This window comes from Danio rerio, chromosome 1, assembly GCF_049306965.1.
Source record: "Danio rerio strain Tuebingen ecotype United States chromosome 1, GRCz12tu, whole genome shotgun sequence".
Taxonomy (NCBI): Eukaryota; Metazoa; Chordata; class Actinopteri; order Cypriniformes; family Danionidae; genus Danio; species Danio rerio.
Window position 1 is genome coordinate 46,624,737 of NC_133176.1, and position 27,647 is coordinate 46,652,383.

At 34.2% G+C, this 27,647-nt stretch overlaps 1 long non-coding RNA gene across 2 annotated transcripts in view; it reads right to left on the reverse strand.

Moving 5' to 3' along the window:
* Positions 1-2,148: 2,148 nt before the first annotated feature.
* The window catches only part of LOC141386142 (uncharacterized), a 278,344-nt gene continuing 252,845 nt past the window's right edge, over positions 2,149-27,647 (reverse strand). For both annotated transcript variants that reach the window (XR_012407444.1, XR_012407443.1), the window contains exon 4: positions 2,149-7,379. This is a non-coding gene — a long non-coding RNA (uncharacterized lncRNA). The remainder of the gene's footprint in view (positions 7,380-27,647) is intronic.

Here is a 27,647-nt window from a genome sequence, read left to right on the forward strand (position 1 = left end):
CTTTTTATGCACTATGAATCACTCGTCCCCCCAAACTTCCTCAATTAAAAACTCTCTGAATAGAAAATTTTAATTCCCAGAGTAGTTTCTGAAACTTTTTCTCATATGAAAGGGTTATAGCTGTCAAGTGTTTCCCAGGAAAACTTTATTGAACAGAACTAGCCCACCTACTTAATGTTAAGTAAATACTAAAATTAGTCCATTTATGTATAATTGCTAACATGTGCTGTACTAAACCACCCACACACAAATTAAATGTATGAAACAATTTAGATACTGATTTAATTAACATTTCTCTATATTTATGCAGTCATAATTGAAATGTATGGTTTATTTTTTATATAGTAGAGCTAGCTAAGTGGTTTGAACTTTCGAATTGCAGTTTCAGTGCAGTACAAAAAAAAAATGGAAGAAGAAATGGAAGGGAAAAAAAATGAAGAAATGAACATCTTGGAAGACATTGACGTTATTCTGTAAGTAAACTAATCCTTTAAAATTCCATACATCCCATTGGATGAGCTATGGGTTCCATTATAAACAGGGCAAAGTTAATACAGCATTACGAATTGCTGTGGCGTTTTCATAAACATTTGACTGAAATATCATCTGAGAGCAAGAGGGTTCTCTCATTCCTATTAATGTGAGCCGTCGTGCAAGACTGCAGCACTAAATTAATTGCATTTCGAAGGAAAAGAGAGAGGGGAAATGTGGATTAATTGAAAGGAAATGTTGGGGAAAAAAACATTTCTGAAAATCATATTTTTCTTTTATTTCACCAACTTGAAATCCACAAAGAAAGAGAGACAGTTCAAGATGAGAAGCTGTGGAATTAATTGCAGAAAGACACTGAATGGTGGGCTTGAAGATGAGATATGAGAAAAGAGCAAAGGTTTATGGGATTGGGGAGGGGCACAAAAACAAATAAACCCCAAAAATAAAGATAAAGATTTTAAAACACACAAAAAAGAAACTTAAATATGTCTCCTCTGTACCTGAGCTAAACATCAACAGGCATAAAAAGAACAAATAGAGACTGAATGCTGCATTTTTAAGTGAAAAATTGTCCAATAGTCATTTACACATCTTGTAATGACAGGATTCAAACTAATCCTGCAAGAATTCTTTAGTTTGGAATACAAAAGTGGACATTTTAAAGAATGTATTAGTATTTCTATATGCAGTTACACTGAATGGGCGCTAGAGCTTTTAAAAGCCTCCAAATGCACCATGCAAATGTTGTATACATGTCCTATCTGCACTTAATCTAAGTCTAGATTAATCTCAAAGTGAGATGAAAAAGGTAGTAAAATTAAAAAGGTTAAAAAAAGTAACCCATGTGCACTTTTGATATCTTGATGTGCTCAACAAAAGTTGTCAGTTTTCATCTGTCAGTTGTCATCAGTCATTCACATTCAAAGCTCAACAGATCAATGTAGAATTAAAACCATTGCAATACACATTCTTATTCACAGCAGATACATGAACTGACCTTTCGCTAAGCCACACCCAAAAATCGCCATCCACCAATCGTGGCTTAGCAACCGTAGCTACGCGGAAGGGCTCTGTCAAGCTTTCGAGCGAGGAAAACAGGCCAACTTGTTGTGCTTATGAATCGAGCAAATTTGACACCCAGTATCCTAAAAGTTTGGATGGGATGGTGGATTTTTTTCATATAATTTGTGAATAGATAACTACTGAATTTCATTGTTCAACCCAGGCTCATTATTGATACGTACCCCATAAACATTTCTGAAGATCGTAAAATAAGTCCCAGGAGGTACGCTTTTTTTGTTTTTATTAATCCACCAGAAGCCACTGTGTGCGTTTTTTTACATCTCAATTTTCTCTTGTGAGTGCCATTTGTTTCTGCTGTTCTCATGTAAATCCACGAGAGGCCGATGTTGTCTGACTGACCGACCGTTCGACCAACCATTACACCCACCCCTTTCTTTAAACCCAACCGATCGTGTTTTTAAAAGCACACACTGACCCAATCACCCCCCTCCCAAACAAAAGCAACGTTTTCAAAAGCAATCCAGGAAAAAGCCCGCGCGGCCGCCTGATTTTTACCATGTTTTCAGATTTTACCGCATTCTCACCCTGTTATTTACTTGTTTTTTTTTTTTTAGTTTTTTGCTTTTTGTTTTTGTCTTACCGGCTTTCTCTAACTGTTCTTTGCAGGACTCTAACTCCAATAGTCTAACTCTAACACTAATAGTCGCAGTCAACTCTTAACTGTGTTTCAAGTCCGCCGACATACATAGTGAGCTACTGGACAAACTGGTAACAGCGGAAAAGCTGACATGTGGTAAGTGGTCAGCTGGTAGGGCGAAAAGAAGAAGAAGCCACTGACGGCGTCATACTGCCCTGTAGCATTAATTTTAAAGATTAAATGCAGCCATACGTAGCTCTGGCTACATAATCCATGCACTTCCGAAATTTATACGGGGGGTACATTTTCACAATAAGCCTGTGTTGTCATTATTTAAGATGGTTATTTAAAACGTTAAAATAAACCAGTCAAACGTTTCTTTGATTAAATTTTAAAAAACAAACATTTCTCCATAATCTCCAAAACCTCCATAAACGTAAGAGGTCAGTGACTTTATTGTCCAAAGAAAGAACTTTTATATACTCTCTACAAAAGTAATTCACTTGCTCAACGTCAACCTGTCAATCATTCAGACATCCTTCAGGACTAAACAACCCGGCAGAGCACAATGTGTCACCAAAAAAAAGTGAACATTGAGAGACAAGAGACATGAAGTCATAAAAGTGGAAAGCAATTAAAACAGAGGAGTCACCTTGGCCTTGGCTGCATTGAACTGTCAGAGCTTAGGAAGGATCTCCAAATATTTCCCCCGCCTTGATTGATGACAGGCGATCGCGACGCAGCGTCGCAGACCCTCACCTCCGTTTTAAAGCAGCCACCTCAGCAAAATCTAATTGAGCTGACTGCCTCGGTTCATCAAACCATTACATTATTGGTCTGATTAAGGTTATTAGAGAGGCAGAAGAGGAGGCGGTCGCTGAGGATATAGGAGTTATGTGCATACAGGCCTTTCTCTATACTGTTACATATTTCTGTAACTTGCACAGTAATTTACTGTATTTCACCTACCATAGTACAGCAAAAAATATTTATAGTAAATAACTAAATTTTTCTTTGTGCTATGGGAATATTCTGTGAGGGAGATGAAAATGTCTATAGTACCCCTGGAAACATAATTATTTTAACATTTTCTAGGTGGCTAGTTCATACAAATTCATAGTCAAATTCAAGTTGAGTCGTACGAAAATGTGCAATTTTAAAAATAAGGTGTGGCACCCAACCCCATAAACCCAACCATTATTGGCGGATAAGCAAATCACTCCAAATAATACAAATGAGATTCGTACAAATTAGCCACTAAATCAAAAATGTTATGAATTGCCGTTAGATTGTGTTTGGAAAACCTGTAATGCTAGCTTGGTTACGTGAGGTAAAGTCTAGATGGGATACAACTAAAGATAGTCACGTCAATATACTGTAGCATCAGTTTTGTGACACTGTACCACAATAGTTATTATTTTTTTACATTACTGTGAGGGTAGGGTTTAGGGTGGAGGACGGTGTTAATAAAATACAATTAATAGGTATTTTAATAAATAACATAAATAATTCTTGCTAAATTAAGCTGCAACTGTATCCCTTTCAGGAACAACAATCATGTAAAGCAGTAGTGCACAACCACTAGGCTGCGGACCAATACCGGTTCGTGGATCAATTGGTACTGGGCCATACACCAAATTATTTCCTTTTTTATTTATTATCTGAGTCTGAACAAGCTTTTGTTTTGAAAAAAGACTGTATTCTCTCGTTTACAGTCATCTCGATCACTTGAGTGCAAAAATTAACCCACAAGCAGCAAAATGAGTAAGAAACAAACATCTTTGGAAAGTTTCTTTGCGAAGGCGAAAAGCCCCAGTGAAGAGTCCGCAGACTGCCAAGGAAAAGATCTGCACCCCATTTGTCAACAAATCAGGTAAATCCACCATCTCTGTGCAAGAAGATGTTCTGGATATCGCAAATGATGCCAGCGTTTTAGGGCCCGTTCGCATATTGCGTCTTTTCTAGAGTTTGCGCAAGTTTGTTATTTTCAATGAAGGTGCGTGGCTTGCACCTACAGTAGTTGAACGAATGCCGCAAGTGCACCATGAGTCACGTGATGTCAAGTGTTGACTGATCTGCAGTGATAAAAAAGGTTGGGCACCACTGATGTAAAGCACATATTAGCCAATCGGAAAGAAGCTACTGGACTCATTCCACGCATACTGCTATAAAGCCAGCATTAGCATTAGCAGCTATAATTTTTAGGCTAATCATTTCAAGTTTCCCTTCAGTAGGTAGTGTAAAACAACACAAACTGATTTACTGTAAATTTTGTTTTTGCAAATTACTGTATTTTCTAAATTTACTGTACTGTATTTAAAGTTTTCTAATTACTGTAGCACTGCATTTTTCGCAACAACTTTGGCGCCATCTATCAGCGATTTGACTGCTCTGCACCATAGGACTTGAAAATTCTGAACTGTGGCGCATTTTCAGAGGACATTTTTGATAACACAAACTGTACTACAGTAAGCTGAGGTAGTGTTTCATTTCACAGACAAGTTTGTAAATGAGTAGAACATGTAAAGTATAGCTAAATTTGGCTAATATAATGTTTTTTTCTGGTTTGGAGTTAAATTAGACATTTTAACATCTCAATTGAATTAGTTTATTACATTAAAAAAACAGTTGAGCTCTCAAAAACGACTTTCTGTTTACTCTCTTTCAAGTGGTTTCAAATCTTTTATGAGTTTCTTTTCTCTGTTGAACACAAAAAAAATATTTATTTTAAGAAAAGTGGAAACCTATAATCATGGACTTCCATATCATACAAATACTATAGTCAATGGTTACAGGTTTTCAGCATTTTTCAAAATGCCTCCTTTTGTATTCAACACAAGACAGTTGAATAAATAAGACCATTAGTCATTGCTCTTTTGTTCTTGTCAACAGTCTTGCCAGTAACTAACTGTAAAAACCCTGTAAAATGTCTAAAAGTGCAGCAGCGCAAATATTGTTCACTTACTGTAAATACTAGAAAAGCAGAGATCAACCCCTTGTGTGGTTGTACAATTTAGATGGGCGTTTAAAACTTTAGGCTCGATTTGATATGCATGGTGATTCTGACAATGTGAAAATAATGTGTTCGCTGATAGAGGAGGATGAAGCTGAAGGTAGAGGTGGCTAATCAGAGGTGATATTACGGCTGTCATTGAAGACTCCTAATGGGGCCCACACGAGCGTGTTGCTTACGCTGGCATACTTTATTTCATTACCTATTCAAGCAGAGGGACGGTCAGCGATGCCAATTAGGAATTTTCAGAAAAATTTAGATTTGCCATAAGAGTCTATTATGGACAATATTAACATAAATTTGGAGCAGGAACCACATCTATTGGGAATCCACAATTATGATTTTTCATAATAGCAGATATTTAAATAGCTTTGCCCTGTTATGTTGCACATCTTTGCATCTAAAAACACGATATGCAGTATTCGGGTTTCCCCCAGCATGTTAACATCACACAAAACAGTTGTCATGCCAACTTGCTACTGTAAATAGAACTTTAGGGTTCTATAGTTCTATATAATAGACTTCTTCTGATTGGTCCACTGCTTTGGAACTGACATTGATGAGCAGTGCTGCATGAACAAGTTTAAATTATTGACAACTTGACACAACATCTTCAAAATGCGGCATTTATGTGTGAGCAGTGCTTGACATTAACTTTTTTGATCACCAGCCACTGTGGCTAGTGGTTTTTTACATTACTAGCCACTACCCATTTTCACTAGCCACAGTTTTGTTGTTTATACATATATTTTATATGCATACATTTGAATTTGACATACTAAAATTACTAGATTTAGAGTTTGTGTTATGTCCACATGCCTCCTCATTCATTTCACTTTTTATGTGTGTGTGTGTGTGTGTGTGTGTGTGTGTGTGTGTGTGTGTGTGTGTGTGTGTTGTGTATGTGCTTGCTTAATGTGCATGATGAAATGGATTGTGGTCTCATAGTGTTTCACTACAATTAGTTTTTATTTCACACGACTTTTCAGAGCTCAAAACACAATTTTTGCGTAGACACAATTTTTTTGGTCAGTTGTGCTGCTTCTCGATTCTAAGATCGCATTTGCATGCATATTGGACCATCCTTCCTGTCAAACACTGATTTTAAAAAAACTACAATTTAAAAATTATTTTCAACCTGTCAAAGTGGCTGGTGGGAGCGGCTGAAATCTACCCGCATTGATGGGTGCTAATGTCTGTTTGTGAGGCAACTCAAAAACACATGGTCAAGCATGGTTTATATAAAAACAACGGAAAAGTAGACTGTAAAAATCAGTTAACTATTTTGCTTTAAAAAGTGAGTAAACCTGCTGCCTCAAAATTGATAAGACTTTACTTTAAAGAAAAGTAAGTAAAAACTTTGTAACTTGGAACTGGAAAGTTGGAAGTTGTCTTAACTTCATGTTTTTAATTATTCACATTGTTCATTTACTCAATACTAATCGCATTAAAAGCAACACGTTGACTTGTTTTAAAAGGGTAGATTACCCTAAAATGAAAATTCAGTCATCATTTACTCACCGTTTAATCGTTTAAAAACCTTCATGAGATTCTTTCTTCTGTTGAACACAAATGAAGATGTTGGAAACATGTACACATTGACATGCATAGTATTTGTTTATTCTCCTATGAAACTCGATGATTTAAAGGCTTTCAGCTTTCTTCAAAATTTTTTTTTTTTGTGTGTGTTCAACAGAAATAAAGAAACTTGTGTAGGTTTATAACCATTTGAAAGTGAGTAAATAGTGAGTAAATGTGGTGATAGGGGAGCCAACAAATCACTTTTTGCATTGTACAGTAGCACATTGGGATGGAAAAAATGCATCGTGTGTGATTAGCCCTTTAGAATTTCCCAACTGTACGTAAATCCAAAATCCCAGACAAAACTGTACACACAATCTTTCACACACACTCACACAAACTGATACGGTGCAACAAAATCAAAGGCTCTGATATACTTAAAAAAAAAAAAAAAAAAAAAAAAACACAAATGAACTCAAATTACATTGCAGTTTAAAACAGCTTACCAATGCAAACATTTGGGGGAGTGTGTTTGAATACACCGCGAGTGGAGCAGCAAAGCTGGTGCAGATATATCCGTACCTGTACGATCGCTTGCAGAGAGATTTTAAAGACTCGAAGGGGGTCACACACTGCACGAGATGCCCATCTCATTGCTCCATGTCTTTACCGGCAGTACCATTCAGTGTCTATCTGCAAAAAAACAGAAAAATATGGAATGGACTGCACTTTCAATAGGAAAAATCTGTTTAATTGACGTTTATAAAACTGTTCCTCTCTCTTAGCCACAATTGTTGTTTTTAGGGGTACATGCAAGCATCGTGACATTTACAACCCCACCTACTGCAGCATAGGGGGTATTGAGACTGTCAAACGCCATAAAAAAATAGTATATCATCACTCAACCTTTTTAAACTTCTTTTTGCCCTTAAATGAAGAATGAAAAAGAACTTTATTTGAAGTATACCGAGGCCTTAACTCTGTAACCCTGGAGAAGAGATCATGAAGCAAGGGCAGAAAACGCTTTGGTGAAAGGGTCTCAATTTCACAGAAGTCACTTATGTTATGAGAAAAAACTGAAAACTTTTGCTGTGTTCTGTAGTTAATGGGTGCAAGAACTTTTTACAATCCCTCTCCAAGCGTGATCTTTGGGTCATGTCAAACAAAAAGGTCTTTCTTGTTTTACAACTTAGAGCTGAAGTTTTCTTTGTTGTGGCTTGGATGTGTAAGGAAAAACTGGCAGAAGATTCACATGTGTTCTGAAACCAAAAAAAAAAAAAACCCACACACAGTGCTGCGTGAACCTCTGACGCTAATCAACAGAACACACTCACACGCACTGTCAGAAACACATCTCTCACTCTTAGAGCTACTGATGTTATGAATTCTTAATTGACAGAATTATTTAATACTGTAATTGACATGACATATTCTTACCTGACAAACAGGTACAGAATTTTTTGAAGGGATGAATTCAATTATTTGAATGAACAATATGGAGGAAAATCATTTAATCCACAGCTGGCCATGGATTACCTGGATTATATTGAGAAATTACGATAACGATGCTGTGTCTTAACTACACATAATGCAGCACCACATGTTAAAAAAAGATTCTGATCTGTAAAAGCGATGCACAAACATTCTATTTTAGAAACCATTTCTATTTCCACAGCATCAACACAATAAACTGCTGTGACACTTATCTCCTCAGGAACAGAATATGTGCTTTATTCAGTGTTAAAAGTAGCCAATGTGAGTTTGAACACCATTTTATGCGACATTTATTGCCATATACTGAAAGCAGCAATAGATAGCTCACCTCAGATCTTAAATATATATAAAAAAAAAAAACTAGCAAACAGTCTAAAATGAAAGTCAGTAACTCAGTAACCAACAACATCAGTCACTCGGCCTACCTTTAATAATGTTCAATAGGTTAAATATGTATTTATCAGATTATAACCCTTACCGTTTTGTTGTGAGTGCAGTGACTGATATTGAAATGAATGGCTATAGTATTTAAATCTTTCGGTGTGTAGCGTTGTTTTTGGTGCAGACAGACAAACTGTTGTTAGGGCATGGTTCATGTCTGTAATATTTCTACAAAAGTAAAACATTTTAAGAATTCTTTATTTATATTTTTTTATTATTATAGCTGGCTATAGATCTAAAATTCGGCCCACTTGAAATATGACTGCTTCTTTTAACAATTGCAGCTAGTTAGTGTCTTTAAAACAGTGAACTGTGATTGTGAATAAAGTGTTTAGATCCATTATCAAATCTATTTTATTAATAAAAGTAGAAGGGCAGTTTCTATATGTTTCAGAGTGTGCACATTTAGTCTTTATATGTGTATTTTTTTTTTATATTACTAATTTAACATTGTTAATCTAACATTGAAAATGTAGGTATTACTTTTGATGCTCCCTTTAATGCATTTTGTTGAATTTAAGTTACATTGCATACATTCCAACTAATTCTCAATAGATTATAAGTAGACTGTTAGGTTGGGGTTAGGTTCAGTGTAAGTTGACATGTACTAGCAAGGTTTCTTAGAGGCAGTTAAATGTCTGCTGAAGATACTGAAGAAATGAAAATTAACTGGCATGTACATTTTTTTAGAATAATCCACCAGAGGCCGCTGTGTAAACCTTTTCAGATCTCTAATTTCTCTCGGGAGTGCCATTCGCACCTGCTGTTCTCATGTAAATGCACCAGAGGCTACTGAACAACTGACGAATACTCCCACCCACTATCTTTCCTAAACCCAACTGATAGTGTTTTCGTAAGCACCAATTGACCTGCCCACCCATTTTCCTAAGCCCATGTGTTTTAACAGCGGAATGGAGGTATGGAGGTAAGCGATAACAGAAAAGAAACAGAAGACGCCCTATAGCTTCCATTTTAACTACTGCTAAATGGTTCTAAATCGTTGTAACTGCAGCCATATGTAGCTCTGGCTGCATAATTCACAATCTTCAGAAATCTATACGGGGTATGTTTTCAAAATGAGCCTGTGTTGATAAATTTAATGACAACTTAAAATTAGATCAAACAGATCTCAATCATAAAACAACAACAAAAGACACATTTATAGCATATGTGCAGTGGTATACATACAATATAGAATTGCATTATTTTCAGCCATGGTAGTGGATTCCTTTGTGTTGGCATGCTGATGCACTTGGCAAAAAAGAAAATGCTCCTCCAAATGCATCATAAAAAAGTGTTTAATAAAACACTTCTTTATTTTAATTTGTTTCTGAAGAAATAAACATTATTTTTGTCACTGGCTAATATTTAATGTTTAATCAAAGTTTTGGACAAAGACTTTGGACAAAGACTTTTTTTTAGATTTGGAGCCAATTTGCAGAGAAATATGCAAGCATAATTACTTTGATTTTACACAGAACTTGGAAGGTTAGTAAAATCTGTCGACCTTGTTAAAATCTGCTGGCACTCTTTATTGCTTCATAAGCAAAGGAAGACATTAAATATTAAGAAAAAAATGCTCTGCATCTGCACACAAGAAGTACTCAATCCTTTCAAATTGTTGCTGTGAATCACATTTAGTTGTTAAACTGAAAAGATAAACAGTTGTTAGTAACCAAATGCATACCTTTTGTCTACCTTTTTTGTTTTTTAAAGAAAAACTTAAAAAAAAAACCATTAAGAAAAAACAACAACAACAACAACAATTATAATTAAATAATTGCACAAAATCCACTTGATTGAGTGAAATATAAAGACTTACAGTATAAATATATATTTTTAGATTCGGAATATTAACAAACCTCTATTTATATTCTTCTTTTGAATCCTCAAATTTTTAAATCTCAGACATATCTTCGTAGAATTGCTGAAAAGTAAAGCAGTACTTCATCCAATTAAAAATGTAGCTTTCAATTCAGGTTAAGATTATTTGTTTTATTTTTCAAGTCATTTTGTTAAGTACAAAGCATAGTTGAATATAAATGTTTTTGATTAAGAGCTAAGTAAGAAAGTAAATAAGGCCAGTGCACGCTTATTAAACAGAAACCCAATATTGGAATGACCTGGCCCACAGCACTACAGCCATACACTTAAGACTGAAATAATTAATTCCCCAGGCAAATCCTGACTTAAAGTTACTTTTAGACAAGCCCGCAAGTTTTTGATTGATTGATTGATTGATTGATTGTATTATGTGAAGTTTTATTATACATCGGTATTTGGATTAGATACTATAATGAAACTATTTGAACATCTGGAATATGAGGGTTCAAACATTACTGTTATTAAATACTATAACCACCTTTGAAGTAGTCAAAATTAACATCAATCTGATGTCAAGATTCAGACTAATATCTAAAAAGTTAAAAGAGAATAAGTACAAAATAAAATGTTTTCAGTGCAGCAACCTTCAACATAGCAACCCAAATGGCGTCGCAGACAACATGCTGCCTTCCCCGCTGTCATGTTAAACAGTAGAACAGTGGTCCCCAACCTTTTTATCACCGCAGACCGGTCAACTGTTGTCAATTTTACAACGGACCGGTGGCCGTGGGCCAACTGTTCCACAGACCGGTACCGCTCCGCGGCTCGGTGGTTGGGGACCACTGCTGTAGACTAGTGGTCCCCAACCACCCGCCCGCGGACCGGTACCGGTCTCTGGAACAGTTGGTACAGGGCCACATAAGAAATCATAAAAAAAATTTCTGTAGAAAATATTTCTCCCGCGACTTGGTTTCTTCCACTCACCCCCACCATTTCACGTTAAATGGACTATGCCAAAATCCAACACGGAGCGCGAAAAAAGGTCGCTAGAATATAGCTCAGTGGTGGTTGTTGACAGTTTAAAGTTATAAAACAGGTATTATAGAGTCCAAATCAGCAGAGTATTTAAGGATTGTGCATATATATGTGTGCGTGCATCGCTAAGTAAGTACTCGAAATCATTGCAATATGTATCTATATGGCGTTTCACATAATCATACTCATTAGGGCTGTAACATGCCAATGCATACATTTAATTTGGCTATACGGTTGTATTATTGTTAATATGTTCGTCAGTTGAAATGTTTGGCACAGATGTTATGTATTTGATGCATATAAACCTTGATTGAAACATAATCAGACCGCGATAGTGCAACTAGCACATGCGCACTGAGTTGTTCATGAATAACCTGGATGCACGAGCGCAGCAGCTGTGTTCACGTGAAGAATCCCTCCCTCCTACCCGGCCCACACCAGTCTGTTGTAAAATTGACAACCGTTGACCGGTCCGCGGTGATAAAAAGGTTGGGGACCACTGCTGTAGACTATCGAAAAACAAATATAGATTAAAGGGGCTAATAATATTGTACCTAAAATGTTTTTTAAAAAATTCAAAACTTCTTTTATTCGAGCCGAATTAAAACAAATAAGAAGAAAAGGTATTATCAGACTGTGAAAATTCCCTTGCTCTGTTAAACATCATTTGGGAAATATTTCTAATAACAGGCTAATAATTCTGACTTCAACTTGTATATATATTATGTAGAATAACTTTAAAATGTATTTTATGTTTCTCTATTACCAAGCATTTATATATAGAAACATTCAATTAACTGAAGGCTTGCACACACTGGAGAACTGAAATATTGAGTTCATCAACTGCCACTGCAAGGACGTCATTATAGCACCATTGATGAGAATATCAATCAAACAACGGGAGGTTAATCAAGGCCAATGAATTAATTGATTTATTTTTCATAGTGGACAGTGAAGTAGAGAGTCATGGAGGTTTACTCTGACATTGTCCTTTCACTAAAAATCAAGTGCTGGCTAAAATTGACGGCTAATTAGTAATAAGAGAGATTGATGTGTCGGTGAAGCTGAAATGACTGGTGGAGCTGTGATGGCGCTCTATTTTCACAACATTCACATGGGAATAATAAAGCCAAAACGGAAAGCGTGTGCTATATGCTTCTCTCCTTTTTTTTCTTTCAACATGAGGCACTAAAGCACTGCCACTCCACTTCTTTCTAAATATAATCCGCACTTATATCTTATGACTGACAGTTAGCGCAACTCCTTTGGCTACTTTCTACTTGTGTAGGATGCGAGCGAGATGCATTTTTTAACAATACAAGGGCTCAGTTCCAAGTGGATTATTTACTCAATTTGAAATGCGAGGCAGAGCTGTGCATTCATTACATTCACAGAGCGACAGCTGAACTCACAGGTGCGTTCAGTGTGGAATGCAGCGCATTATCAAAAATTAACAGAAGTTTAGTCAACTTCAGAAAAAAAGAAATGGGAGTAAATAAAAAAAGTTTTAAGGAAGTGAGCTCATTCTTAAACTCAGAAATGTGAAATGATTTGTTCTTATTCATTCATTTTCCTTTTGGCCTAGTCCCTTTATTAACCAGGGGTCACCACAGCGGAATGAACCGCCAACTTATCTAGCATATGCTTTATGCAGCCGATGCCCTTCCAGCCACAACCCAACACTGAGAAACATCCATAACTAATCACAAACATACACTACGACCACTTTAGCTTACCCAATTCACCAATATCAATATAATATACTGTAGCATTGATTTGATAAAATATTGATTTGTATTAAAAGAATAATACCAAATACATTAAATAAAATACAAAAATATTATATAATATAATACAAATGCAAATATATTTACAGCAGACATTTACTTCGTTACATTTACTTGAGTAAAATTGTAGGGTATCGTGTACTTTGAGTACATTTAAAACGTGTACTTTTACTTAAATAAATTATTAGAGAAAAATCATTACTCTTACTTCGCTACATTAGGCGGTGTTCCTCTGTTATTGTCAAATGATAATACATATGATCCATATTTCTTGATCTTTTACTAACTTTTAAGATTGTTACTTGTACTTTTACTTGAGTATAGATATTGGATTCCAATACAAATGAGTAATTGTACATTTAAATCAATACAACATACACTTAGTTGAATTTTTAAGCCATGCTATAAAAATATAATTGGGATTAAGAGTAATATAAAAAGTGTGGAGCTCTTTTAAATACAAGAAAATAAAATAAGTACATTTAAAAGCTAAATTATGCTTATTATCAAAGTGAAATAAGTTTACAATTATTTTTTTTATTATTATTACAAATATGAAAGTAATAATAATATTATCTGACACTGGACTACAAAACTATATTTCTGTCATGAACACTCTCTGGATTTAGCATGTTAATGAATATGTACAGTTGAAGTCAGAATTATTAGCCCCCTTGTTTATTTTTTTCCCCAATTTCTGTTTAACGGTGAGAAGATTTTTTTTTCAACACATTTCTAAACATAATAGTTTTAATAACTCATCTCTAATAACTGATTCATTTGATCTTTGCCATGATGACAGTAAATAATATTTTACTAGATATTTTTCAAGACACTTCTATACAGCTTAAAGTGACATTTAAAGGCTTAACTAGGATAATTAGGGTAACTAGGCAGGTTAGGGTAATTAGGCAAGTTATTAGCCCCTTTCACACAGTGATACCGGTAAATATCCGGAAAATTTCCGGAACTACTTTACCGGTATATTCAAAAAAACGCTGTTCACACAGGCGAGGACGTTACGGAATTTTTCCGGAAAAGAGCATTCACACATCCATCGCAAAATGCCGGTAAATTCTGACATCATTAACCAGAAATGACCTCTAAACGGCTGCGCTTGTGTTTGTAAACATTTGACTACATTACAAACTCTTTGGATGGATCAGTATTGAGTACAACTCTAATGAAAACATATAGAGAAACACTTTCGCATGTCGAGATGTTCATGATATGCGTGTGTGCTGGCGCTATGGGCGCTCACAGGCACACGCAAAGCTTGAAGGTAAACAAACAACGGATTATCATAAACATTTTATCGATAATTATTTACACAGCATTAAGAAGGAACATAGAAACATTATCTGACTAACATATAGCAGCTAAAGGTGTCTGGAAAAAATATTCAAAGGCTTTTATTCTCATAAACCGCGCGCACGTGAATGCGTCTGACTGTTCTGATTGGCTAAAGCAGGAGTCTCACGTCAGCCCGTTCCAGACGTGGACGCGCTTATTACGGCAATCTTCCTTCTGCATTCACACAGCGCAGCATTCCGGCAAATTACCGGTAATGTTACAACTTCTCTTTCCGGAAAATAGCCAGAACGAATTTACCGGTATTTTCAAAAAGGGCCTGTTCACACATACAACCTTTCCGGAAAATTGCCGGTAATTTTCCGGAAAGGTCTGTATGTGTGAAAGAGGCTATTGTAGAACGATGGTTTGTTGTGTACAGTATCGGAAAAAATATATAGCTTGAAGGGGCTAATAAATTTGACCTTAAAATGGATTTAAAAAAAATAAAAACTGCTTTTATAAGACTTAATCAGACTTAACAAAGAAAAAATAGTATCAGAGATACTGTGAAAATTTCCTTGCTCTGCTAAACATCATTTGGGAAATATTTAAAATAAGAAAAAATTCTAAAGGGGGCTAATATTTCTGACTTCAACTGTATGTGGCAATCTTCATGTTCTTGATCTTGGCGGTAGAAATCTGCTACGCTGCTGCTGCTTTGAATACTATGAAAGAGCAAGTAACTCTGAGCATTTAAACTGATGAGGAGCAAGCTCATTGGTTGCCTAGGTGGCAGAAACCAATCTCATGCACCATGTAGTTAATGACGCAGGGGCAGATTAGGTGACCTATCAGCCTGCATGCGCAAGTTTCAAGGTAGAAATTTCAAAACAGTTGTTTTTTTCTTTTTAAAAAGTTTTTCTTTTTAAAATATTTCCCAAATAATGTTTAACAGAGCAAGAAAATTTCACAGTATGTCTGATAATATTTTTTTCTTTTGGAGGAAGTCTTATTTGTGTTAATTCGGCTAGAATAAAAGTAGTCAAAATTATTCGCCCCTTTAAGCTATTATCCAATAACTTGCCTAATTACTCTAACCTGCCTAGTTAACCTAATTAACCTAGGTAAGCATTTAAATGTCACTTTAAGCTGTATAGAAGTGTCTTGAAAAATATCTAGTCAAATATTATTTACTGTCATCATGGCAAAGATAAAAAAAATTATCATTTATTAGAAATGAGTTATTAAAACTATTATGTTTAGAAATGTGTTGAGAAAATCTTCAACAAAATACACAGGGGGCTAATAATTCAGGGGAGTTAATATTTCTGACTTTAACTGTATATTGGAGATAATAAAATTCGTTTTGGGGCAATATTTGGCTAAGATACAACTATTTGAACATCTGGAATATTCCAAAAAAAATGAAATAAAAAACAATCATTATAGAGAAAATCACCTTTGAAGCTATCAGAAGTGCTTAGCAGTGCATATTACTAATCATTAAGTTTTGATATGTTTACAGTATGAAATGAACAAAATAGCTGTATGGAACATGATGTTCACTTAATTATTATATTTATATTAGTTATAATATTTGTCATAAAAATAAAAATCAATAGTTTAAACCATCTGTGCAACATGAGTTTTGTGGTCCAGGGTAACATATGAAAAATTACATAATAGTAATACCAAGCTTGGCAGGATATTTTTTTTTTAGATTTTACAGAGAGAAACTGAGCAGAACTTAAGTCTACAGTCGTCAGCTTGATAATAGGATCCTCAGTTTTCAAGACGTTCTCATGTCCCTGGTGTGAGAACCTTTGGTAATTACTAGAGATAGCACAACCTGCTGGCAGCCATGATGGATCGAGAGGCACGTTTTCTGGCCAATTTTCCTTTGTAGCATGTGTAATTAAGTGAGAAATATAATGTAGTGAATTAATTAAGATTAATGGCGCTGCTTCCAACAGACAGATTAACAGCAATGTTTTAATGTTCTCATATTTCACCTTTTATGAGGGTGGGAAGGATGAGTACTGTCCCCCAAACGGTCTTAACTTTCAAAAGATCCCGGACAGGGTGATAAGAGATTGATGAAAGAGCCGACCAGCACAGTGTGGCTGTAAAACAAAGGCTATCTGGGAGTTCATTTACACCAAAAACTGTACAATTTCCAGAATAATGATTGGAAAGGATCACATTTGCATGATCAGGAGGCCTTTGCCTCATCAATAGCAGTTTATTTCTGTAATTCAGAGTTCAAAATGGGACGCATCATGATGATCTGACATTTTATGTGCTCAAATCGGGCCCTTGAATACATCAAGCAACCCAGAAAATGTGAAAACTACAACTCATTAACTTTGTTTTGGTAAGTCTTTCTGCAGGGATATGAAAAAATGTGTCCTTTAGATTGCCTCCTGATGATTTTAGTATATATTATCAGCCCTTAAAGAGATAGTTTGTCCAAAAATCAAATATACAGAGAGTAAATCAACTGTAAATTTACATTTTTGAGTGACCTATCCTTTTAATCTACACCGTTCACTCACTATAGCAGTAAAATTCAGTTTTGATGTTCGGATGAACAGACAAACGTAAGATCATCCATACAATCCCAACATCTAAGCCACTAAGAACATTCTGGTTGAATTTCATGTTTGAAGGCAATGGGCTGTGCTGAATGTTTTAATAGTGCAACATGTATGCATAATGGAGTTGAAACAATTTAAATGTATATAGAGATTTCTTGCCCTTTGTTCCTGGGATTCTCCCGTATTTTACAGTCCTATCCCGCTATTATCCCATAAAGATATTTTTTCATATTTCTCCCCTATTTTCAATCTTTTAATGAAGGGTGGTAATACACATTAAACAGCTGATCCTTTCTATATGCAACCCATACCACCAAACCACCAGGGGATGCCCCTTGCTCTTAAATGTAATTCTGTTCTGTGCTTTTGTTTTTATTTAGGCATGAAAACAATATGAAATAAATATAAAAACAGTGGGATCATGTAGCGTTTATGTAGCAGTGTGTAACTGATTGTGTGACTGTTAGACATACTCTATAGAAGGGTTGCGCGGTTTACCAATACTATGGTAGTATCGCGATACTATCGTTTCAAAATACTGCCGATGCCAGTGTAGTTTGTTAACGGCAGTATCGTCGTTAACAGTCCATCTACAATACATAATGTTGCATGTGGAAAAGTCAATAAAATGCTCACCCGTTGATTTTAATAGTCTGTGGAGCCTTTTAAGGTTGCTAACTGTGTAAAATTTATGCATTTTATGATAGCCAATTGCACAATTTCTGACACTTCAGATCAAATCTAAATCAGTTCATTTCTGCTTCTGTCAATATGATTTAGTAGCTACGACAACTGCAACAATCTCTTAAAAAGAATTAGAATTTATTTATTGAATGGGATATCCCCTTGAGATGTATAATCTTTTTTTCGAGGGGGTCCCAAAGGAGCAACTCATTCATTCATTCATTCTCTTGTTGGCTTAGTCCCTTTATTAATCCGGGGTCGCCACAGTGGAATGAACCGCCAACTTATCCAGCACGTTTTTACGCAGCGGATGCCCTTCCAGCCATAACCCATCTCTGGGAAACATCCACTCCCACATTCTCCACATTCTCTCAAACGCACTTATAAACTAAGGACAATTTAGCTTACCCAATTCACCTGTACCACATGTCTTTGGACTGTGGGGGAAACCGGAGCACCTGAAGGAAACCCATGTGAACGCAGGGAGAACATGCAAACTCCACACAGAAACGGCAACTGACCCAAGGCTCGAACCAGTGACCTTCTTGCTGTAAGGCGACAGCAACAGTAAACATTGAAACTGAATTTTTGACCACTTCATAAAGCCTAGTTTGGTTGGAAAATGCTCTTTTCGTAACAAATTTAATTTGGTATAATGTGTATCTCTATTTTAATGTATTTTTTGTTGATCAGTTATCAACAAAATAAACAAAAAGAACAAATACATTTTAGGTAAAGTGATGTGCAAATACTTTTTTTCAATAAAAAGGGAATCATTAATTCAATTCAAGTAGGCCTATCATAACAGATACTATAGTATTTCTGAATATTTTCTTTATTTCATGGATTTGCGTTATGAATTGTAGTATCGTAATACTACTTGGTATCATGATACTTAAGCTGGTATAATATGGCAACATGAATTAATGGTATCGCGACAACCCTACTCTATAGTGATAAATAGATGGTGTTTCCCAAACGGATCCTGTACACGCGATTTGAAGTAGAGCGAAAGTCTGGGTTTTGGGTGCGTGTTTAAACAGACATACACATAATTATTAAAAATAATAACATCTAAAGATGTCAATGTCAGGTTGGGCGCATCCCTAATTTTCACATCCCAATGTTGACAGGTATGATATAGTGCTGGGATCACCAAACTTGTTCCTGGAGGTCTGGAGTCCTGCAGATTTTTGCTCCAACCCTAATCAAACATACCTGAACAAGCTAATCAAGTCTTACTAGGTATACTTGAAACACCCAGGCAGGTGTGTTGAGGCAAGTTGGAGCTAAACCCTGCAGGGCACCAGACATCCAGGAATGAGATTGGTGACCCCTGATATAGAGTATGATATAAACGTCTCCACTAACCATTCAGAAACATACTGTGCATCTAGAAGTTTTGTACTCTTCCTCCTTTTAATTGTCAGATTTTTTTTTTTTTTTAAATGAAAAAGAAACTTCTTCAACTTCTAAAAAGAATCCGCTCATTTGCAGTAAAATAGACACACAAAAATATGTGCTTTTGGCATGATTTTTCCCCTTTTAGACGATTTTGTAAGTCTATATCACAGTGAAGCACTTATTTGCAGCAATAACATTCTAGCATGTTGTGTTGTTTGTATGTTGGGAGCGTATTAAACAGAAACCAATTGTAAAGCTCAGTGTTTGAGGAGTGCTTTTCACATGAATCTCTTCTCTCTGTAGGAGACTGCTCAAACAGAAATAATATAGCTGAAAACTGTTTGCTCAGCTGATACTACACAGCAACTGCCAATACACCACTGATTATATTAAGAAAACACAAAAGACAACATATAAATACTATTCAAACTTAAATATAGTACAATCTGTTCTTCTGTTGCACATAAGCAAATTTACAATTATTTACTATATTTTTTATTTTTTGGATGAACTATCTTTTACATAATGATGTTTACTGTTGCAAAAGTACAGAAATGCAAAAAAGTGGGTGGGTGGGTGAATGTATGTATGTATGTATGTATGTATGTATGTATGTATGGATGGATGGATGGATGGATGGGCAGACAGTTGGATGGATAGATGGATGGATGGATGGATGGATGGATGGATGGATGGATGGATGGATGGATGGATGGATGGATGGATGGATGGATGGATGGATGGTGGATGTAAGGGCGAATAGTCAAATGGATGGATAGATGGCCAGATAGTCAAATGGATGGAAGGATGGGTGGGTGGGTGAGTGGATGGACAAACAGCCAGACAGATGGATGGACGGACAAACGAACAAACAGATGAATGGAAAACAAATAAAAAGATGCATAGATGGATGGACAAACAAACAAACAGACACACGGATGAAAGGATAGATGGACAAACAAACAAATGTATGGATGGATGGATGGATGGATGGATGGATGGACGGACGGATGGACGGATGGACGGATGTAAGGGCAAATAGCCAAATGGATGGATAGTTGGGTGGACATACAGACGGACGGACGGACGGACGGACAGACGGACGGACGGACGGACGGACGGACGGACGAACGAACGAACAGATGGATGGATGGATGAAAAATAAACAGATGCATAGATAGATGGACAAACAAGATGGCTGGATTGGCAGATAGTCAAATGGATGAATTGATAGAAGGATGGATGGTGGACAGTCAGGGAGACAGTTGGACAAACAAACAAACAGACTGACGATAACAAATAACATATGCATATATGGATGGACAAACAAACAAACAAATTGATAGATGGATAAATGAATTGATGGATGGATGGATGAACAAACGAATGGATGGATGGATGGATGGATGGATGGATGAACAAATGAATGGATGGATGGATGGATGGATGGATGGATGGATGGATGGATGGATGGAAGGATGGATGGATGGATGGATGGATGGATGGATGGGCGGATGGTCAAATGGATGGATAGACAGAGACAAAAGGATGGACAAACAAACAAACAGATGGATGAATGATGAATGAACAAACAAATGGATGGATGGACAAACAAACAAACAAACAAATGGATGGATGGATAAACAAACAAATGGATTAATGGACAGACTAACAGATGGATAGATGAATGGATAGACAAAAAGACAGATGGATGGATAAATGGATGAATGGATAGATAGATGGATGAATGAATGGATGAAATGAAGAATTGATGAACGAACAAATGAACATATGGATGGATGGATGGATAGATGGACGGATGGATGGATGGTTTATTGAATAGATGGATTGTGATGATTAGTGATGATTATGTTTGTATACACCGTTTGCATGACAAAAATCACCAAGAACAACAGTTTAAGCTAAAACATTTATTTAATTTTCAACTGAAAAAAAACACCCAAGGGTGATTAAATTAAAAGCAACTGGCCACTTCTGAATTAAACCTTTAAAAAGTTGATTTTAACAAGCAACAAACTGCATTTTATGCTTTCAATATGCCTTAAATATATATATATATATATATATATATATATATATATATATATATATATATATATATATATATATATATATATATATTATAAGGCATTTTGTTGAAAGCATAAAATGCAGTTTGATGGTTGTTAAAATCAACTGTTTAAAGAATTATCCTTGCTAAACATGGGCAAATCTTCGAAATAACAGAAATAAAACAGATCAACTAAATAAAGTGGCTTGGAAAATCTTGACGAATTGGCCTCAAAGGCTTTGTGTCACCAGGATGGTGAGAGAAGCACATAATGAATTAATGCACAATTAGCATGAAATCATTAAGAGATATGTGTGCTGAACCGTACAGTCAGCATGACTGAGCCTGCAGTCAGAAAACACGAGACTGAAAGGTCAGAGTGAGGCGACGTGGCATTTGCTGAACTCTTTACCTTCAGGCTTCATCTTCTGGGAACAAACAAGTCACGGATGTGTTGCTAAACTGCTGCTAAATGACTAAACCCATGACGTCTGACATAAACACAGCGGGAGAGATCATCCGCAGAGACTTTTAAAGATTTGAATCCGTGACCATACAAGATAATGACAAATCAATAAAACTGCTGAACACCGAAAGAAGATCTCTCTTGAAGTAAACAGAGCTTATGCCCCTGACCACAACATAAAGGAGTCAGATAGAAAATGCAATTATACGATTGGATAATAATGGATAGATAGATAGATATGGCTTTTTGAGAATGAGAAATTACTGGGAGCAATTTGTGTGTCTTTTCTCATTTCGTTGCATAACACAGCATGAAATTATTCTGTAAAAGAGTTCATATTTTGTTGTTCCTGTCTGAAGCTCTGCGGGGGAACTGCTCCAGATTAAAGAGCGTGGCACTTCATAAATCAACTTTGTCACTTGTAACCTGTAAATGCACAAAGATTAAAAAAAAAAAAGAAAAGGTAAAGCAGTCAGGGCTTGCTTGATTATTGGCTATTCTGTCAAAAGACTGTTAGGCTTGTCAGAGTGGTGTTTTACAGTTATTTATCAATCATTTCAACAGCTTTTGTTTTCTTCCACACAAGAAACATTAACTGCTGAACCACAATACGTATAGAACCATATACTGTATTTTTTATCTTTCCAACGTGGACTGGAAAATGTAACTGGTAAATTCCAAATACAATAAATGAAAGAAAATAAAAAAATAGATAAATAAAATTGAATTAAAATAAAATAAATATGAAATAAAAAATAATCATAAATAAACAAAATAAAATAAATGAAAAATAATAAAATAAAATAAATATAAAAATAAAATATAAAATAAGATAAAACATTAAAAAAATTAAAACTTAAGTAAATAAAATATTAAACATTCATTCATTCATTCATTTTCTTTTCAGCCTAGTCCCTTTATTAATCATTATTAATTATGGATGGATGGATAAATGTATGGAGAAACGGAAATTAAATAAAATAAATATAAGAATAATAAAATAAATATAAGAATAATAATTAAAAAAAAAAAAAAAAAAATTATATATATATATATATATATATATATATATATATAAAGAAAAAAAGAAAAAAATTAAATAAAGTAAAAAATAAAATTGTTAAAATTAATAAAATAGATATATAAATAAATATAAATAATAGAAATATATAAATGCCAAGTTTCCAGTTAGGTGAGTACATAACAATAAAGGGGAACACTGGAATTTATTTTAATTATGTGTATAATGTAATATAATATGTGTATCACTGCAACATTATTCTCCATATTTCAGAATTTTGAGTGCATTAATAAAGCATGAATTGCACTATTGTAATTAACATCATCTGAAAATCCTCATTTAAAAATATATTTAATCGATATGTCAGATATTACCAAGCACATAGGAAAGCTTGGATCAGCCATTTTCCCTCAAGCAGAGCTAGGTTCTGCATGCTGGTCACACTCTGGAAATGTACAAGAGAATGTAAAGAGCAGTAAAATAGTCAAACATGACAGGCATTAAAATTCTAAAATGTGATGGGTCTTTTACGCCGCTCTCAAGAAGCTGTAAAATGTTCATTATCCACACTAAATGTTCAGCCGTACAGAAGAAGTGTCCGAAAGGTTTTCCATTCGGATGTTCTTTCCTGTCTTTTAACAACCAATCTGAGAGTTGGTTGTAAGTATAAATCTGGAAAAGTCTTCATAAAACTCTCGATTAGTCTATATTTGATCTGAATTCTGTAACCTTTTAGGCTTGTCAGAGTGGTGTTCTACAGTTATTTATCAATCATTTCAACAGCTTTTGTTTTCTTCCACACAAGAAACATTAACTGCTGAACCACAATACGTATAGAACCATATACTGTATTTTTTATCTTTCCAACGTGGACTGGAAAATGTAACTGGTAAATTCCAAATACAATAAATGAAAGAAAATAAAAAAATAGATAAATAAAATTGAATTAAAATAAAATAAATATGAAATAAAAAATAATCATAAATAAACAAAATAAAATAAATGAAAAATAATAAAATAAAATAAATATAAAAATAAAATATAAAATAAGATAAAACATTAAAAAAATTTAAAAAAATTAAAACTTAAGTAAATAAAATATTAAACATTCATTCATTCATTCATTTTCTTTTCAGCCTAGTCCCTTTATTAATCATTATTAATTATGGATGGATGGATAAATGTATGGAGAAACGGAAATTAAATAAAATAAATATAAGAATAATAAAATAAATATAAGAATAATAATAAAAAAAAAAATATATATATATATATATATATATATATATATATATATATATATATATATATATATATATATATATATATATATATATATAAAGAAAAAAAGAAAAAAATTAAATAAAGTAAAAAATAAAATTGTTAAAATTAATCAAATAGATATATAAATAAATATAAATAATAGAATAGAAATATATAAATGCCAAGTTTCCAGTTAGGTGAGTACATAACATTAAAGGGGAACACTGGAATTTATTTTAATTATGTGTATAATGTAATATAATATGTGTATCACTGCAACATTATTCTCCATATTTCAGAATTTTGAGTGCATTAATAAAGCATTGCACTATTGTAATTAACATCATCTGAAAATCCTCATTTAAAAATATATATAATTGATATGTCAGATATTACCAAGCAGATAGGAAAGCTTGGATCAGCCATTTTCCCTCAAGCAGAGGTAGGTTCTGCATGCTGGTCACACTCTGGAAATGTACAAGAGAATGTAAAGAGCAGTAAAATAGTCAAACATGACAGGAATTAAAATTCTAAAATGTGATGGGTCTTTTACGCCGCTCTCAAGAAGCTGTAAAATGTTCATTATCCACACTAAATGTTCAGCCGTACAGAAGAAGTGTCCGAAAGGTTTTCCATTCGGATGTTCTTTCCTGTCTTTTAACAACCAATCTGAGAGTTGGTTGTAAGTATAAATCTGGAAAAGTCTTCATAAAACTCTCGATTAGTCTATATTTGATCTGAATTCTGTAACCTTTTAGGCTTGTCAGAGTGGTGTTCTACAGTTATTTATCAATCATTTCAACAGCTTTTGTTTTCTTCCACACAAGAAACATTAACTGCTGAACCACAATACGTATAGAACCATATACTGTATTTTTTATCTTTCCAACGTGGACTGGAAAATGTAACTGGTAAATTCCAAATACAATAAATGAAAGAAAATAAAAAAATAGATAAATAAAATTGAATTAAAATAAAATAAATATGAAATAAAAAATAATCATAAATAAACAAAATAAAATAAATGAAAAATAATAAAATAAAATAAATATAAAAATAAAATATAAAATAAGATAAAACATTAAAAAAATTTAAAAAAATTAAAACTTAAGTAAATAAAATATTAAACATTCATTCATTCATTCATTTTCTTTTCAGCCTAGTCCCTTTATTAATCATTATTAATTATGGATGGATGGATAAATGTATGGAGAAACGGAAATTAAATAAAATAAATATAAGAATAATAAAATAAATATAAGAATAATAATAAAAAAAAATATATATATATATATATATATATATATATATATATATATATATATATATATATATATATATATAAAGAAAAAAAGAAAAAAATTAAATAAAGTAAAAAATAAAATTGTTAAAATTAATCAAATAGATATATAAATAAATATAAATAATAGAATAGAAATATATAAATGCCAAGTTTCCAGTTAGGTGAGTACATAACATTAAAGGGGAACACTGGAATTTATTTTAATTATGTGTATAATGTAATATAATATGTGTATCACTGCAACATTATTCTCCATATTTCAGAATTTTGAGTGCATTAATAAAGCATTGCACTATTGTAATTAACATCATCTGAAAATCCTCATTTAAAAATATATATAATTGATATGTCAGATATTACCAAGCAGATAGGAAAGCTTGGATCAGCCATTTTCCCTCAAGCAGAGGTAGGTTCTGCATGCTGGTCACACTCTGGAAATGTACAAGAGAATGTAAAGAGCAGTAAAATAGTCAAACATGACAGGAATTAAAATTCTAAAATGTGATGGGTCTTTTACGCCGCTCTCAAGAAGCTGTAAAATGTTCATTATCCACACTAAATGTTCAGCCGTACAGAAGAAGTGTCCGAAAGGTTTTCCATTCGGATGTTCTTTCCTGTCTTTTAACAACCAATCTGAGAGTTGGTTGTAAGTATAAATCTGGAAAAGTCTTCATAAAACTCTCGATTAGTCTATATTTGATCTGAATTCTGTAACCTTTTAGGTCCTATATATATTTTTCTGCCAGCATATAAGAAACAGATGCTGACAAAATGTGCATAGCTCACAGAATATTTAACTTTATGAATATGTAAACAGTCAATGTATAAAAAGAAAGAACAACACATGGATGTGGGTAAGTTTTATAACACCGCAAATTGTTAAGATGCAAATTTGGAAAATCTCATTTTAATCAAACAAAATGTATAAATGTATAAAACATTTCTAAAGGCCTGTGTACACCGAGGCAGTTTTTGCTTGAGTTTTCCGTCAATGTCTAACACCTCGTGACTTTATAAAGTGTGTCAACATGATCATCCACACCAACGCGCAAAATGCCAGGCGCAAAAGCGTAATAAAAAAAAAGCTCGTTTTTTTTTTTTTTTTTTTTTTTTTGACACGCCGCATTAAAACCTTCTCCACCAATCAGATTGGCACTTTCGTTCACGTGCACGGAGCTGCTGAAGTTACAATATACAGCACTTGGAGGCACTCAAGCGCAAAACTGTCAATGCAAAATCGCTTGGGTTTGAATACGGAAAAACGTCTCCTAAAACGCTGATGATAAATGCAAACGAAAAGCGTCCTGGTGTGTAGGAGCCTTAAAGGTTCACCAGATATCAGTAACAACCAAAGTAATCTATACATAAGTTAAGCGCAATAAATCTAATAACAGAGGGGAAAAGTAATAACACAAACAAAGGGAGGTGTAAAAAGGCATGAAAATTACGGAACAAAAACAATGCCAAAAGTATTGAATTAAAAAGCTTGTTGAATAGCACAAACTGAAAAAATAATACACTGAATAAACACGTTCTTGCATTTTAATGACTTGAATATAGTGGTTTGTATTTTTAGGTCCTGAAATTTAACTTAGCTGTTTATTTAGGCTGTGACTATTTCAACTAAATATATTTCAAACACGTTTTCATACTTATAAATTCAATAATTCACATTCAGTTTCCAGATTTCACTTACAAAATATTCAATAGCCTTTAAAAATACGATGTATAATTTTACAAAAGGCAATTTTCAGTTCATTTTATTTCAGTTCAAATATTCGCTTCCACAAATTCAGTGGCTCAAATTCGACTGTTAGAATTCGACATTACATCCGGGAACTGCAGGAAAAGCAATAGATTGCAGATTGAAGATCGCCAGATACTCTTTCACCAGCAGGTGAAGATGGAATATTTTAGGATTTTTAACCCGAAAAAGAAAGCTAATAGAGGCACAAAAGTAGCATTTAATATTAATAACAATGCCTTGGACATTATAAGTAATAAAAAAAGTATGAGTAAAATGAGTAAATGATGTTTTGGTCATCTATATTTGCTCTTATGTATTGGAAGCCAGCTGGTGATCGCATAAACCTCACTCCTCAGATCCAGCGACAGACGTTGTTCTGCAATCATTAGCCTCCTCCTCTGAGCATTTGTCTCCCATGCCGGTATCGCCAGCTCGCTCCCTGCTCGGACCGGTGGGGTTACATGCACATAAACCGTCTTTTGACAAATATGATGTTACACATTCTCTATCTTTATTAACTCTTCCATAGAC